Below are 16,145 nucleotides of genomic sequence, written 5' to 3'. Positions count from 1 at the left end.
AGGAGAGACACAGCAAGCTTTTCCAGTGACCACAGTGCCACTTGATGACCCAGGAAAATGAGTTCATGCAGGAAATTCTGGCATTTGTGCAATTCTGGAAGACTTCTGCTGATTGAATAATCACAGGGCACCTGGAGGGCCTCTTTGCAGGTAATTTAGGAGGTGGAAGGCCTGCTCTGTCCCTGGAGGCTGGAGACAGGCAAGGAAGATGTTACCTTGATGCACTCCAAGGGGAGTTATTTTGGGGGCACCTGTTCTTAAATAGGGTCCACATTCAAACCACAGGGGACTTCCAGGATTCCCCTTCATGCTCACCACCCACCCCTCAGATTCTCATTGAGGAGAAATGAGGTGGAGACCAGGTACCAATTTTTTTTAGTCCCATTGGTGATTTTGATGAACAGGGTTAGCCCCCACTTTTAATCAGAAACCATGGCATGTGGGCAGGATTTGAGCTTTTCCATGAATTAAATGTCAAGAAAAGGACTCCAGTTACTTCCTTTGTAGCTCAACATGAAGCTCCAAAGGTGAGCAGCCATGTCCACAACCAAGGGATTGCTGTCCAAAATTTGCTGACCTACAGGTGACATGGGGTGCTCTCCCCACTGTGGACCAGCTGCAGACTGGTCCCAGGGTTCAGTGGACACATGGTTAGCAAGCTGCCCACCTCGCTGCACGGTTTCAGTGGCAGTTGCTTTTTCAATGCTGCTCTTCCCTCTGGTGATCAAGAAGGCTCTTCTGGAACTTGACCTCCAGGTCACCAGGACAAAGATGCAGATTCATGGCTGCTCCTGGAAAGAGCAGACCCTGTTGAAAGAATGGCCCTGGGAACTGGGATCACAATCCCTGCCGGCAGGGAGAAAGCCTGGAGTTGGGTCATTGCTCCTTCCAATCCCTCCTTCTTGGTCTCCCTGCTTTCCCTCCAGGTCTCACAAACAATGGTGTCTTCTTGGAGCCTAAATTTTATGGGCATTTATCTTCTTGAACTTTTGGAAATATTCGGAGATTTTAATGTTCTGGCATCTCAATTATCTTTTCCTGTCTGCCTCTGATAATGGGAAGGGACTCTTTCTCTCCTGCTCTCTCTCTCTCTCTCTCTCTCTCTCTCTCTCTCTCTCTCACACACACACACACACACACACACACACACACACACACACACTCCTTGATAGATAGCTTTTTCCCATTTGGGTGGGGGGAAATTAATTTAGGGGACCACTAGCATCACACTTTTTGCATCTCACACACAGAAACCCTGACCCAGCTGGAGAAGCAAAGCAGATTGACAAGTAGGGAATGAAAAAGGAGAAAGGGAGCATTATCGAGCATCTCTGCACCTGCTCAGAGGAAGCCAAGGCTCCTACGAGGCTCCAGGGTATGTGTGGCACAACTCTGGGGTGTGCCATTAGGATCACAGTGGTAGGGAACTTGTGTCTGAGCAATGATCATTTTCTGCCAGATAACAGCAAAACACACGGAGCATTTTTCTAATTTGCACGGAGGCATTGTACTGAACAGATGTAACCCACAGTTTCTTAACTGTTTCTCCCCTTCCTTCCCCTTCTACCCTCACTTTCCTAGTATTTCCTGGTTACAAAATTGGCTGAGGCCAGTGGAGGCAGAAGGGAGGGACTGGCAGGAGCCACCCCCTGCCCAACCTGCACAGGCAGACAGGGGCCCCAGAGCTTGTACCTCTCATCCACCGACCCTGGTGAGCTCTCCCCTGCAATGCAGAACGGGATTCTAAACTGAAGGTTCCCAAGTGGCTGAGGGCCTATTGCCCGCCTCCCTGTTTACCCACACATTGCCAGTAGCTGGCCTACTGCCCCACGCCCTGGCCCGGCACCACTGTCAGTTATACACCCTAGACACAGGGGAAGAGGCCAAAGGATGTTTATGAGCTTGGGTTTGGTTTAGAAGTTATTGCCATAGGGCAAGCACTGCCTCCCGTCTCAGTCAAGCCAGACAGACTTAAGAGAACAGGAATAAATCTCTAGCTCTCAGGACCAGGGCCACTCAGAGAATGCCCTACCCATTGCCGCCTCTGTGAGAAGCCCAGTTAGTGGGACAAGCAAGATTTCTTATTCCAAAGTCTTTCTGAAAGTTTGACTTGAAACTAAAAATAGTATCAATAATAAAGGCTTGGTCTAAACAACCTGGGTTAAAATCTGACTCTTACAAAGCTGTATGAGCTCATGTGTTGATTTAACCTTTCTGAGCTTCAGCTTCCTCCTCTGCAGAAAGGTGATAAGAAGAGTTACCTCTTGAGTGGCCTGAACAAGATCATGTATGTACGTCACATAGTATAAAACTTGGAACATATTAAGAGCTCAATACATAGTGGTTACTATTATTACTATTTAATAAAGATATTACCTTCCATGTTCAAAATTGAACTCATTTGCCCACCCTACCCCTATTTTCAAGTCAGTAAGGAATTTGAGAGCATTTAAAACTATAAACAATGATGAAGTGGGAAGATTCGTTTTCCCCTGAGAGCAGAGTTGTCCTAAAATCTCTGTGAAAGGTTTTTCTGATAGAGGCCAGGGATTTATCAAAAAGAACCAAAGGCCTGTATCAATGAATAGGGAACTGGTCAGGAGCAGGTATTGTGAGAATGAATAAAGACTCTCCCAAACCACAGCAGAGCCAGAAAAAAAGAGCAGGCCACAGGGAACATTCTGGAAGGAGGCCTGGAGGATATCCTCTGTAGGAAGGGCAGAAAACCTTCTCCTGACCAGCCAGAGGAGACATTAGCCTCCTGGCTACCATATTTATCTGCATTGGCCTCCTGGCTACCATATTTATCTGCATTAGAGTTTGCTGAGGGTGGTTCCTGTGGATTAAACTTCTTCCTAACTCCAGGCTGGGAGCACTGCCAAGCAGGCAGTGCTAGGCTGGTCTTTGGGATGTGTCCTGCCTGCCCTCTGTCCTCTGCCCTAGATCTTTGCCTTTTATACCACAATTCCATCCTGATCCAATCTGCTGTTAAAATAAGACTTGCTTTTTATGTATCCTCATGCCCCCTTTTGGGGAAGATTTTATCTTCACAAATTCTTGATATCCTTTATTTTCCAATGCAGATAGATATAAATGACTGCCTAAGGTCACAAGATTATAGGTGATAAAGCAAAGAAAGTTTCCCTTTCATTAAACACTCAGCCTAGGTGCTCGAAAGGTGTGCCCCAAACCAACAGTGTCAGCCCCATCTGGAAAACCTGCTTAGAAAAGACTTCTCCCTTGAGTCAGACACCTCAGGATGTCACAGCAATCTGGCTGCACACACCCTCCAGGTGGTTTTGATCCAAGCTGAAAGAACCCTTGTTCTTAGTGTTTCCTGAACACCAGATGATAGGGGGCAAGCTGGAAGGTATCAGTGTCTCCCATTTACCCAAATAAGGAATCTGCTTGGGTCTCACTTACCCCTGCCAGGCTTAGGAGTCTTTTAAAACTGTTCCAGATAATGACTAGGTTCAGACAAGTTAGGAAACAGTGACTAGATCCTGCTTCCTGGGGAAGCTTTATAAAAATCCTGGCAAGCCCAGAAAAACATCATAAACCCTATAAGCTTCACCTTGAAATCCAAAAAAGGTTGCCTTTCCTTCCAACTAACTAAGTGCACAACAACAAGGAAACCCTCTTAGATTTGCCATTTTTCTTTCCCTTCCCTGAGCCGCTCAGGATGACTTCTACCTTCAATGCAAGGTGTGAAAATCTGAAGAGTCCAGAGTACAAGGGAAAGAGTTTTACAAGCCCCTTTTCGCTGGGACCAGCTCCAGCTCTGGGGTTGGAAGCTGATTACTGTTCTGTGTAACATGGAAATATCCACAAACTGTGGCCACTGCCAGAGGACACTCCTTTGAAAGAGGGTGGTTGCCACTAAACTCAGGATAGGGCTGAGGGATTATTTGGGAAGCAGGACTAACAGCTACACTTCTCACCATTCTTTGCAGGACTGGGTCCTGCGGAAGGTGTGAACTTACACTTTTCCCAAAAGGATGTGGATGAAAAGAATGAGCGTAAACCCAGCTTATCCTAGGAATTCCTCTTGTGTCGTGGTTATGATGGAAACTTGCCCAGGCTGCCTTAGGAACTGATAAAACCTTAGTGCAGGGAGGAGAGAAAGTCTCTCAAGAGATGAAAATGCCAGTCTAGGCCCCATGCAGACCCATATCATCATCATCATCTCTAGGGGTAGGGCCCGAAAACTGTATTTTTAATTCTCTGCCAGTGATTCTGCCGAGCAGGCAGGGCTGGGAACGACTGGTTAGCTGAATCTGTTCTAAGATAACTTCCATTCCTCCTCCACCGAAATGTCACCCCTTAAAATCGCAAGGAGGTGGAGAGCCGTCTAGGGCACATCGAGCGTGAGCACAGGCTGGAGCAACCATTAGCTCCACCGACCAAGCGCACACAGTGGGTGCAGAGCCGACACCAGCCCTAACACCCACGCTCGAGTGAGCGGTCGCAGTCCACCCGCCGCAGCTTCTTAGCCGAAAAAACACGCAGGAAAGTACTAAGACCGATTCTCGGCCAGCGATCTGGAACTAGCAGCGTGGGACGCCACGAGCGGCCCTTGGAACGCAGCGCAGCAAGCACGTCCCGCCGCGGGGTGCGGAGGTAACGCTGAGCAGGTACCGAGGCGCCAGGGCTGCCCTTGCGTCAGTGGGCCGGGCCCAGCAGCGGCGGAGCCCCGCCTCCCAGCGCAAGCCCCGCCCCTCAGAAGTCGGCCCCCTTTCCTCCTCGGAGGCAGCTCCGCCTTAGACTCCAGCCCCGCCCCCTTAGAAGCCACCTAGCCCCGCCCCTCGGAGGACAGCCCGGTTTCCTCGGGTCCAGCTCCGCCCCCTGGATGACAAACCTGTTTCCTTGGATGCATCCCACCTCTTGGGCGACAGCCCCGCCCCTCGGACGTCAGCCTTCTCAGGGGCCAGTCAGTCCAGCACTTCGGGCAGCCCCACCTGAGATCGTCCAGGGGCGGGACTCCGGTCTCCGCCGCCACTCCCACCCTCTGGCTGCTAGTTCGCGGGCGCCACCGTAGCTCAAGACTCTGTTGGTCCACTCAGCTCAGTGGAGAAGGAGATGCGGGCGCGTCCCCAGCCCGCGCGACCGCGCTGGACCACGTAACCGACCCTGCCCCGCCCACGGCCCCCTGCGCCGTGCGTGGGCCTCCGGCCGCCTGGTCTGATGCGGGCCTCGGCGATCCACACCGCACGGTGGCGGGCTGCATGCTGCACGCGGTCGCGCTCGCGGTGCCCCCTCCCCAGCTTGAGAGCAACCCGCGGTTACGTCATCCGGCTTATGTAAGAGCCGCAGCTTCCGGGGCTTTTCCCTAACGGGAGGGGGAGCAGGGTCTAGGAGCAGAAGGGTCTGCCCCCCACCAGCCTCTCAGGGAAGCGTGGTGGGGTACCCGAGGTCCACAGAGGCACGTTCGGGTTGAGATCCCAGGCCGGTCGCATTTGCTAGAATTTGATAACCTAGAAAATCATGTGCAATAGAGATGAGGCTTATGATATTAAAACGATTTCTTCATCCAATGATTTTTTATCATAATTAGCATTTCTACACGTATTAGTTCACTCAGTGTCCCAAGTTCATCTCCCCTCTTTCAGCGACTGTCGGGCAGAATTAGATTGGTAACAGTTGTGTGCACACAGTAACACAACTGCCCGGATGCTGGATGGGGTCTCCCACTTGAGGTAATTCTGTCTCCAAAGTCCAGGCTTTTGCCACTAGTTCTGCAACTTCGTGCAGTGCCAAGGAGGTCCCCTTGATATCCCCAAATCTTCATCAGCTTCCCTCCATCAATGCCCAAATAAACATACAGGACAGGTTAAAAAAAAAAAAAAAAAAAGTATGGTTCCCGCCTGAACCCAGATCCCAGACAACTCATCCAGCTCTATTCCCAGCCCTGTGATGTAGAACTCATCCTTGCCCATATCTGACTTCCATCCGTAATGACACAGAAGGGTTGCTGCTGCCCTACCTCCCTGTCACTCAGTTTAATTCTGCATTGCTTTACCTCACTCACCCAGAGATTAAGCACTCTTACATAAGATGTGCAGAGGCCAGCTGCTTTAATGGCCTCATTACCTCAGACATAAGATCACTGCCTGCCCCCCCCCACAACATCGACCCCCGCCCCCGTGGGCATATTTTTACTTTAGAATAACTTCTGAAATAAATAACTGCTAACATCTTGCTCCTCCAACAGGACTCTGAAGCTCCCTGCATTGCACTTATTCCTGTCAGTGTGATGAAAGGAAGCTTAAACAAATGACAGTTTGCAAAACCACCCAGCCGGGTGTTAGCTTTCAATGTCCGGCTTGGCTGGGAGAATATTTTAGATCCCCTAGGTTACACACTGTGCTTTGTACACTCTGCTTTGTGTCAGCAATGGAAAAAGGTCTCAGTCTTCTCTGAATCTCTTGCACCAACTCAGGGAATAATGCTTTTGGCTCACAAAGAGGGAACAAGAAATTGATATGAACCACAAGGTCCCTGAAGTAAAGGGGTGGATGGAAACCTAGCTCTTTCTTTTTTAAATATATATATTTTTTAGTTGTAGATGGACACAATACCTTTATATATTTGTTTATTTTTATGTGGTGCTGAGGATCGAATCTAGTACCTCTTGCATGCTAGGTAAGTGCTCTACCACTGAGCCACAACCCCAGCCCAGAAACCTAGCTCTTTCAATTATCCATGTGAACCTGGGTATGCTGCATAAACACTCAGTCTTGGAGGTTTCTTTATTGGTAAAATGAGAATTAATATGTCCACCTTGTGGGGTTGCTGGATGACCAAAAGCATTATAAAGAGCTTAGTTTTATATGAGATGATCAGAAATGTTTGTAGTCCTCAAGTTTTCTCATTCCTATCTCCTCCCACACTCAGAACCAGTTGTGTACATTCAATAGATGTTCTGTGCGTGCTTGAAGTGTTAAATGTTTAGCCTCACATTAACAAATATTCACAAGTTATTTAGGATATGTATTAGACACACTTTCATAGGAGGTTTTAAGAAAAGCAACCCCTGTCACAAAAGGGACTTTCCACTCTCCCTTGGATGACAAGTAACACACAAAAATAAACAGAAGGCAGCTCTTGCTGTTACCCTCGTTTTACAGATCAGCAAATTGAGACTTAGAGGGGTTTAATAACTTGGCTGAAGTCAGAGAAATTGTGTGGTGGAGCCAGGATTTGAGACTAGTTGATATGACTCTAGAGCCCCAAGTTTTCCTACCATATAATATTATGTGGAGGCAAGTCAGCCTCTTTGGTCCTCTATTCTGTCATAACAAAAAGGAGGGCAGATTAGGTGACATCTGGGCCCCTTCCAGCTCCAACTTTCTACAGTCTAACAAGAGATATATAAAGATGTTACCATGGTTTGGATGTGTTTAAGTGCATTGCCCCAAAGTTCTGTGTTAGAGGCTTGGTCTTCAGTGTGTCAGTGTTGAGGTGTTGGACCTTTGAGGGTTCTGTGTTAGAGGCTTGGTCTTCAGTGTGTCATGTTGAGGTGTTGAACCTTTGAGGGTTCCTTGGGTTGTGAGGAAGGGCCCTGGAAGGGATTGGGTATTTCTGGTGGGGCCCTAGTTAGTTCTCCCTAGAGGGTGGTTATAAAAGCTGGAAGCCAGCCCCTCCCATTCTCACTGGCTTCCTATTTGGAGATCGGATTTCTTCCTCCCATACTGGCTCCCTTCTCCTCCACCAGGTGATTTCAGTGGGGGAGGGGAGTACCCACCAGAGCCTGCACCAGACTGTAACTTCAGCCTCCAAATTGTGAGCTAGATCACCCTCTATAAATTTAGTCTGCTTCAATCAGTATGGAGGTTCCTTCCTCAAAGGACTAAGCATGGAACCAACATGTGACGCAGCTATACCACTCCTGGTATCAATGCTGAGAAATTAAAAGTCATCATGCTGCAGTGATACATGCATACCCGTGTTTATAGCGGCACAATGGACAGTAGCCAAACTATGGAAGCAGCCTGGGTGTCCATCAACAGATGAATGGGTGGAGAAAATGTGTTATACATACGCAATGGAGTTTTACCCAGCTTTAAAGAAAGATGGAATTCCGTCATTTGCAGGAAAATGGATGGAACTAGAAACCATATGTAAAGTGAAATAAGTCAAACTCAGAAGTTAAGGTCTGTATGTTTTCTCAAATGTGAAAGTTAGAGAGGAAAAAGGAAAAGAAAGATAGTGAGGGCAGGGATCTCATGAAAATCAAAGGGAGGGGCTGGGGGTGTGGCTCAAGCGGTAGTGCGCTTGTCTGGCATGCTTGCGGCCCTGGTTCGATCCTCAGCACCACATACAAGCAAAGATGCTGTGTCAAAGGGAGATCAGTGGAAGAAAAGGACCAGGGGGTAGGAAGAGGGGAGGGAGTGGAAAGTCTCCGGGAGTGATATTATGTAAAATTATAATTATATTGCTGTATTGTGTGCTTGTGCGGATATGTAACAACAAATCCCATCATTATGTACAACTATGAGGCACCAATTTAAAAAAATTTGGAAAGAGAAAAAAAAAAGTCTGCCTCAAGTATTTCTTTTTTTTCCTTTTCTTTCCTTCCTTCTCTCCCTCTCTTTCTTCCTTCTGTTCTTACTAGGAATTGAACCCAGGGATACTTTCCCCTGAGCTGTCCCCCCAGCCCTTTTTTTTGTATTTTATATTTTGAGACAGGGTCTCCCTAAGTGGCTCAGGGCCTTGCTAAATAGCTAAAGCTGGCCTTGAATTTGCAATCCACCTGCCTTGCCTCCTGAGTGAGATTATAGACTTGCACCACGGCACCCTGCTCAAGTATTTCTTTATGGTAATGAAAAACAGATTGATACAGATGTTAAATACATTTTTGGTCAGTGGATGTGGTTATTCATTTCACCTGGTTAGAAAGCCTCTAAAATATTTCTTATGTGTTGCTGGTTCCAATTTGCCATTCTAAAGGCCAAAGGGTTTGTCCTTCAAAGCTTTTTTTCCAGTTGATTTCGATCCTGCACAAAAGATACACATGATGAGAAGTCTTCGACCTTTTACACACACACAGGCTAGCACGCGCACATGCGCACACACACACACACACACACACACACACACACACACACACCAATGTTCATATTGCCTTCCACTGATGCTCAGTACCAGTTTCTCTAGCCAAGTTGTCATGGCAACACCAGCTGCCAATGAGATCATAGAAGACAAGGTTGTAATGGCAATGGTGCCTTAATATTTTACCTGGCAAAGCCACTTAGTTAATAAGATGAATAACCATAAATCATAAGTCCTTAGGAAGCGGCCAGGCACCATTCACTCTACATGTTTAGTGTGTTATTGGGGGTGGGGAATAGAAATGAAAGCAAAGGGAAAGGAAAAAAAAAAGGAGGAGGATGAGGCAGGGGATGGAGAAGAAGGCCTCCGATGCTGTCCTTGTTTTTCTTAGTATAGACTATGCACAGGTCCAGACCCTGCCTGGGCATAGACGAAGGAACTGAGCTCTTCTCCACAAGTAGCGGTAGGGGATCTCAGGCTCGCAGCCTCCATCATAAAAGTCTTATAAGAAACCCAAGGTGACTATTTTCTGGAACTCACACCGGTGGAGGAGAGAAGCAGCCCAAGGAAGATGCGCATGGAAGACACCAGCCACCCTCCTGCTCTCAGTAGCTCAGTCACCATTTAAAAACACTTTTCTCGTTGCCTCCCTAAGTCCCTTGATGCTTCTCAGCTTTTACAGACTCGTTCAGTCCAGGGCTATCTGTTGTCTATCTAAAGCAAATTCACAAAGGACAAATCAGTTTGATTTAAGGATTTTCTTTCTTTCACAAGAAGCTAATCACAGTGCAGGCCTCTGGCAGGAACTTTGGCAGTGGGGAGCCGAGGTGGGAGAGAGGCTCCACTTACAATGAGTACCTTTTTGTCCTTTTGAATTTTGTACCTTGTGCAGGAACCACATATTCAGGTAGAATCTATGCAAAAGCTCCCCCTTTCTCCAGCTTGACCACCTGCAGGGAACAGACACGTGGGCAGTGACATGGGCCAGATGTGTCAAGAACTGGGAGTCAGGAGACTTGAATTCAGCTCTGACACCTCTTCAGAAGAGGTTCTTCATCTCTCTGAGCCTCGATTTCCCTTCTACATAGGAGTAAGACTGGACATTAGCATGGTATAGCAGGGAGGATAAAATAAAGGAACATTTATTTAATAAATGCTACACTCCACGTACTATGACCCAAGACTTGTTCTAAGCTCTTTACAAATGATAAAAATGAGGCATGGAGAACTGGAGGGGTGTGTCTGAGATGGCAGGCATCTAGAAAGGAGCAGAGTCAGGGATTCCAACGACAGTCTGTGTGTCCAGAAGCCACATGCTTAACCCCTTTTTCGTTAAGGACAGGAGACTTGTGCCTTGGTGGCTTCTCCTTAGTCTCCACTTTTAGTAACTTTGATGGGGCTAGAAACTTCCCCTTCCCTTTACTGGTTAGTTGATTTGTTCCCGTGTGTCACAGGGTAATTTATAATACCCCCCTCCCAGTTCCCCCAACCCCAGAACCAGAGTTGAGCAGTGCTTTGAGGTGGCACTCAGACCACCATCAGCTAAGCATGGGATTGGGTTTTGAGCCTGTGGTGTGTGTGTCCTTACATATGCACAGGATGACCCAAGGACCTTGCATTGCTGGAAATTTAGTACTGTGTGATTTAGCCATTCTGTAACATAAAATTTGCCATTTTAATCATTGCTGAGTGTACAGTTCAGTGACATTATGTGCTTTCACGTTCTTTGCAGCCACCACCACCATCCACCTCCAGAACTTTTTTATCTTCCCAAACGGAAACTCTGAATCCGTTAAATAGTAACCCCCCCCCCACTTCTTCCTTTCCCCAGCCCCTCAGGAAAGTCACATGCCTTCACCCAAAAGGCTCTGACACAACCTTCATCAGGAGTTCTGGCTCAGTCATAGGCTTGCTTCCAATAGACACATGAAGGCGGAAATGACAAATGAGCTCTCTGTTTTCGTGGGGCAAAATAAAATTTTGCATTATAACTTTTCCTATTTTGATTCACAAAAATGATAGACCATGCCAGTTAAGGAGACTTAACTCCTTGGCCATGTTGGAAGCAGATCTCTTTGCACTGGGAAGAACCCATGGAAAGAAGTCCATGATCCAGGAAATAGAAAAAGAGCAGAGGACAGGATGATATGAATACTTGGACATAATTTATGTAAAAGTTCCTATAGGTGCTTAAATATACCTATTCAAGTATACATAAATATTATATCCTGGAAGAATACAAAAAGAATTAACACTGGGTGTTTTGGGGGGACTGATATTTGGGGGCTGGGGAGGCTTGAAATATTTTGCACTTCCCCAGAGGACGTGAGCTTAGGGGAAACCAGAATGACTGACGGTGAGGGAAGGAAGGCAGGAAAGGTGGCTCCCAATAAAATCATCCATCTTCCATCTGATCCTGGGGAAGATGCGGGGCTCTGGAGCATGAGGTTGACCTGGCCTGAAACAGGGACTTGGGCTTTCCTCCCTCTCCCCTCTCAGCTAAAGTGAAGGGCACCTGTGCATGAGAGTGGGGAGCAGAGCAGTGACTCTCAGGCAGCGGGTGGGGAGCAGTCATTCCTGTCAACAGGGCCAGGCCCCTGGGACAGGGTGGGGGGATTGGGTAGGTGTTAGCAAGCAAGACCTGCTTGGAGGTCACCGGGCTGATAAAAGAAACCCCCCAGGGAATCTGGGATGCAATCCTTTCCCCCAATGACCTGGGAATTGAACCAATACGAGCCATTTTGCAGTTGTGGGACAGTCATCAGAAAGCTGGGGAGAGACTGCACAGCTCAGAGCTGCTCGGGATGGAGGAGTGAGTATTCAGGTGAAGGTGGAAGGGGAGGCTGTCTTTGTTTCCTAAACTTTATAGGTAGTGTGTCTCTTATCACTGATCTCGTCTCCCGTTTTGCTTTTTCTGCTTTGGTTGTGGAGAAAATTCAAATCCAGGACTAACTAACCCCTGAAATAAGGCCAAGGTAAGGCAGGGATTCACTTAGGAAGGTGCCTGGTAAAGCCTAAAGTTTCATGGGCCACCTTGGCATCTTTGAGTTTCACAAGGGCCCAAAGACCTAAGCAGGAGCTCCCCAGCACTGTCCCTGACCCAGTGGGAAAGGGCTCCGTCTGACTGGTTTCTCAGTCAGTTGGGCTGGCTGCCCTCATTCAATCAGCAGTCTAATAATGGGTGCCACCTGCCTGCCAGTCTGTAAAGTTATGTGAACGAGCCAATCACACACTCCCAAGGGGACATCCTGTGGTTACTACAAAGTGTGACCCTCCCTGCTGATTCACTGGGTTCCTGAGTGCGACCCCCAGGTGGCCCAACATGGCTAGTCCAGCTGCGTCCTTCTACCCAGAGTGTGTTCTGCCATCTCATACCATTTAGGGCAGGGACCCTCCCCCCCACTAATGGGTGATTAGGTGATCAGAAAAGGGATGTTTGAATCACCAGGTTTTTTAGGAGTCCGATTAGAGCATGATGTGTGTGCAAGCCTTAATTCCAGCAGAACCCATGCTGCTTTTGAAGCATAGCTTTATTTCTGAATAATGAAGTAAGTTTAATTTTTTAAAAAAATTATATATATAGTGGATGGACCTTTATTTTATTCATTTATTTATATGTGGTGCTGAGACTCAAACCCAGTGCCTCACACATGCTAGGCAAGTGCTCTACCACTGAGCTAAAAACTCAGCCCTGTAAGTTTAAATTTTAAAACCTGAAGGATGTAACAAAGGAAGTATTCAGTCAAAAACAAACAAAATATACTTGAAAAAATGCCCCCCTCCTATTTTACTTTTGCTCACAATGACATAATGTAGCCTTCCAAGATATCTCACACAACTTGCTGACCTGAAGAGTGAACTCTTGAAATTTGATCTCTATAAAATAGATTTATTTTATTCTTAGTTCTATATTCATATAAAAAGAAAATACCACTAGAATCACTAGGCAGGATTTTCTGTTCATTCAATTTTCTAGAATCTCTACTGCAGATCACCCACCCACCCGAAGATGATGAGTTTGATGGAGAAAATTTGCCTCCACCAGGCTCTGATGGTTGCCAGTGTCTGTGTGCATCAGCTATAGCCTCTGGAATCCCACTGGAAGCAAGAACAAGCAAAGCATCCCATAGACTGGAGGATTCTCTTCCCCAGGGATTATTCAAGGAAGGCGTGGGAACAAAGTGTACAAACTTGGTTTCATCAACCATGAAGAAATGCAGCACAAGATCCAGGCAGGCAAAAATGAATGCCATGGACCATTTTGCTTCTTCTCATATGAAAATAGAGGGAGACAATGTGAAGTACTGGAATTAAGATCATATTATCCTCCTGGTTGGAACTGAGATGGCCTGGCCGGCGTCAGTTCACGCCTCATCTGAGGTCTGAGGGCATATGTGGTTCTCTGGCTGGCTGAATCGTAATCGGTGAGCCCCACATATCAGAATGCCAGGGGGCGCTGACTGTGCATTTGAAACAAACTCTTGGGTAGTTTTGAGGGTTTGCTGAGGTTTGAGAACCACTGGTGTGGCTGCTTGTAGTGATATGGTCCCATTTTTACTGATTTCGACTATCATTTCTATCAAGCCAGGCAAAGAATATTGACTTCAATATACAGTTTACCTTTGCTGAAGTCTTTTCTCAGACAGGAACAACTGATTATTCCTCCCTTGAGTTTTCATAGCTTCCAAAAGTTTGAGTTCCTATGTTCATTTTCCTGGAATACCTCTTTGCCTTACCATGTTCCCACTGAGGAGGGATGATGGCCATCTCTTTGGGTCAGTCTTGGGTAGATACTTTATTCTGCAGCCACACACAGCCCACTCAACACATACTTTGGGCCACACTAGTAATTACAACCATGAGCTTCTTGTGCTCATCTATCAAAATTTTCCCCCAGGCAATGGAAATGATTCTACCAGGCAGCTCATCACTTTCTAGTAGTCCAAATGTCAGCTCTAGATTAATCCAGACCTTCCAAAACAAAAACAAAAACAAAGACAAAAACAAAGAACACAATTATAAACCATTTTTGTACCTGGGCACTTAGTCACTGAGCCACATCCCCAGCCCTTTTTAATATTTTATTTAGAGATAAAGTCTCGCTGAGTTGCTTAGGGCCTCACTAAGTTGCTGAGGTTGACTTAGAGCTTATGATCCTCCTGCCTCAGCCTCTCTAGCTGCTGGGGTTACAGGCATGAGCCACTGCGCCCAGTTTAGCCTGTATTTCTCCAGAGGTGGTGTTTTTTACTCCAGGAAGAAGGTGCAATTTATAGGGAATCATCATATCATCCTTCTGCTTTGGTTGCCAGGAAATTCAAAGCCAAAAATTTGGTCCAGGTTTTAATAATGATTTAGGATCTCTGATAGATGTTCTCCATAGCAAGGGAGGGAGTGTACAATAGAATGAGCACACTTTTTCCTCTACTACTCCCTCTGGGGCAAGAGACAAGTGTGTGGGCGTGGAAAACAAAAAAAAGAGTTCTGATTTTAACTATATGGTTTCCTTTTAATTTTTTATATCAAACGTAGTATTTAAAGACTTCAAGTTTGTTGTGAAAAATAAAAAGGTATAGAAAAAGAAAAACCCTTTTTCCAAGACACCAGTTTTCCACTTTTTAAAAAACTTTATTTTATTTACTTATTCTTTTTTTTTTTTTTAATGTGGTGCTGAGGATTGAACCTAGGGCCTCTCACATGCTAGGCAAGCACTTTACCGCTGAGCCACAATCCCAGCCCCCAGTTTTCCACTTTAACAGGTGTATTTGATAAATCATTTATATCAATATAAAGACTCTGCAATACTCCAGGAGTATCCAGGTCTGTCAGAAACTGGGAATGTCCAACTTTTGAGACTGGGCACTACTCATGGAACCAAAACAGTAGCCCATATCTGCCATCTGCTAACAAATATCCATCCATCCATCCATCCATCCATCCATCCATCCATCCATTCATTCATTCATGCATGGTCTTGTGGTGTTGCCCAGGCTGTCCTTGAACTTGTGATCCTCCTGCCTCAGCCTCCCAGGTGTCTGTCTCTGTGCCCAATCAACAGCCATTTTTATAGCTATGATTTTCCACAATCTCTTTGCATCTTTGTCAAGCTCCAGTGGCAGCAGCCTCAGAAGCATTGACTAGGGAGCAGCTTGGGGTTCCAGAGGCTCAGGTCTTTGATGCTCATAGGTTAGGGCAAGTCAGTGGCGGTCTCTCCTCTGGATGAAGGGGTCAACTGTGCATCCTGTCCTTCCATACCCTTCTTCTCGGCAGACTCCATGTGAGTCATTCACAAGGCCCAGCAGAATGTCTTAGCTTCACAGAAAGGCAAGGACAGTGCTGGGATCCGAGTGGGAGAAATTCTACTTGCTTGGCCCTCAGTATCCAGGAGACACCACCAGGTGGGTCAATCACAGTCCAGTCATTTCCTCCCTCTATCCATGACCCAGAGGGGTGTGAATTCCACCTCAATACTTTCTTGTAACCTTAGAGTCATTTCCAACATAATGTCTAACTAACTGAAGCAAACAGGAGAGAACAAAAAAATGAGTACCAAATTGGCTTTTTTTTTTTAATTGTCTATGTGGCCTTGGCTTATTATTTTTAGATGGAACCTGAATGTTCTTTAAAAGTTTCTGCACAGGAATTAGCATCAGGGACATGAAGGAAAGTACTGGTGGATGTGTGGCCTGGATTGAGCTTTGATATGGGTTCTGTTGGCTTTCAGCTTTGTTTGTGTCCAAACATTGGCTAAGTGACTGGGAGTGGCTGAGACCCCCTGGTGGGGGTGGGGTATGGAACACCTGCCTGCCCTGTGTCTGAGCCCAGAGTCTGTCTCAGCCCTCGACTTGAGACACAATAAGGATGGAATCAGGCCTGCATCTGTACAGATGATGCAGGATCTGCAAGCTGCACACCTTGCTGTCCTCAGTAGCTTCCAGGCAAAGAGTAACTGCCCTGAGGGATGGGGCAGAATAAGGACTGTTCTCCCTTTTCCCAGCAGAGGGCGCACTATGCACCTTCTCGCCTGGGAGAAATGTGGATCAAAGGTGACTCCAGGGGACAGATCCTTGGAGAGTCCTTCGAAATGCAAATGGGAA

The sequence above is a fragment of the Urocitellus parryii genome, chromosome 2 (assembly GCF_045843805.1).
Source record: "Urocitellus parryii isolate mUroPar1 chromosome 2, mUroPar1.hap1, whole genome shotgun sequence".
In the NCBI taxonomy this organism is placed as follows: domain Eukaryota; kingdom Metazoa; phylum Chordata; class Mammalia; order Rodentia; family Sciuridae; genus Urocitellus; species Urocitellus parryii.
The sequence above is the reverse complement of the archived record's forward strand: the minus strand, read 5'-3'. Positions refer to the sequence as shown.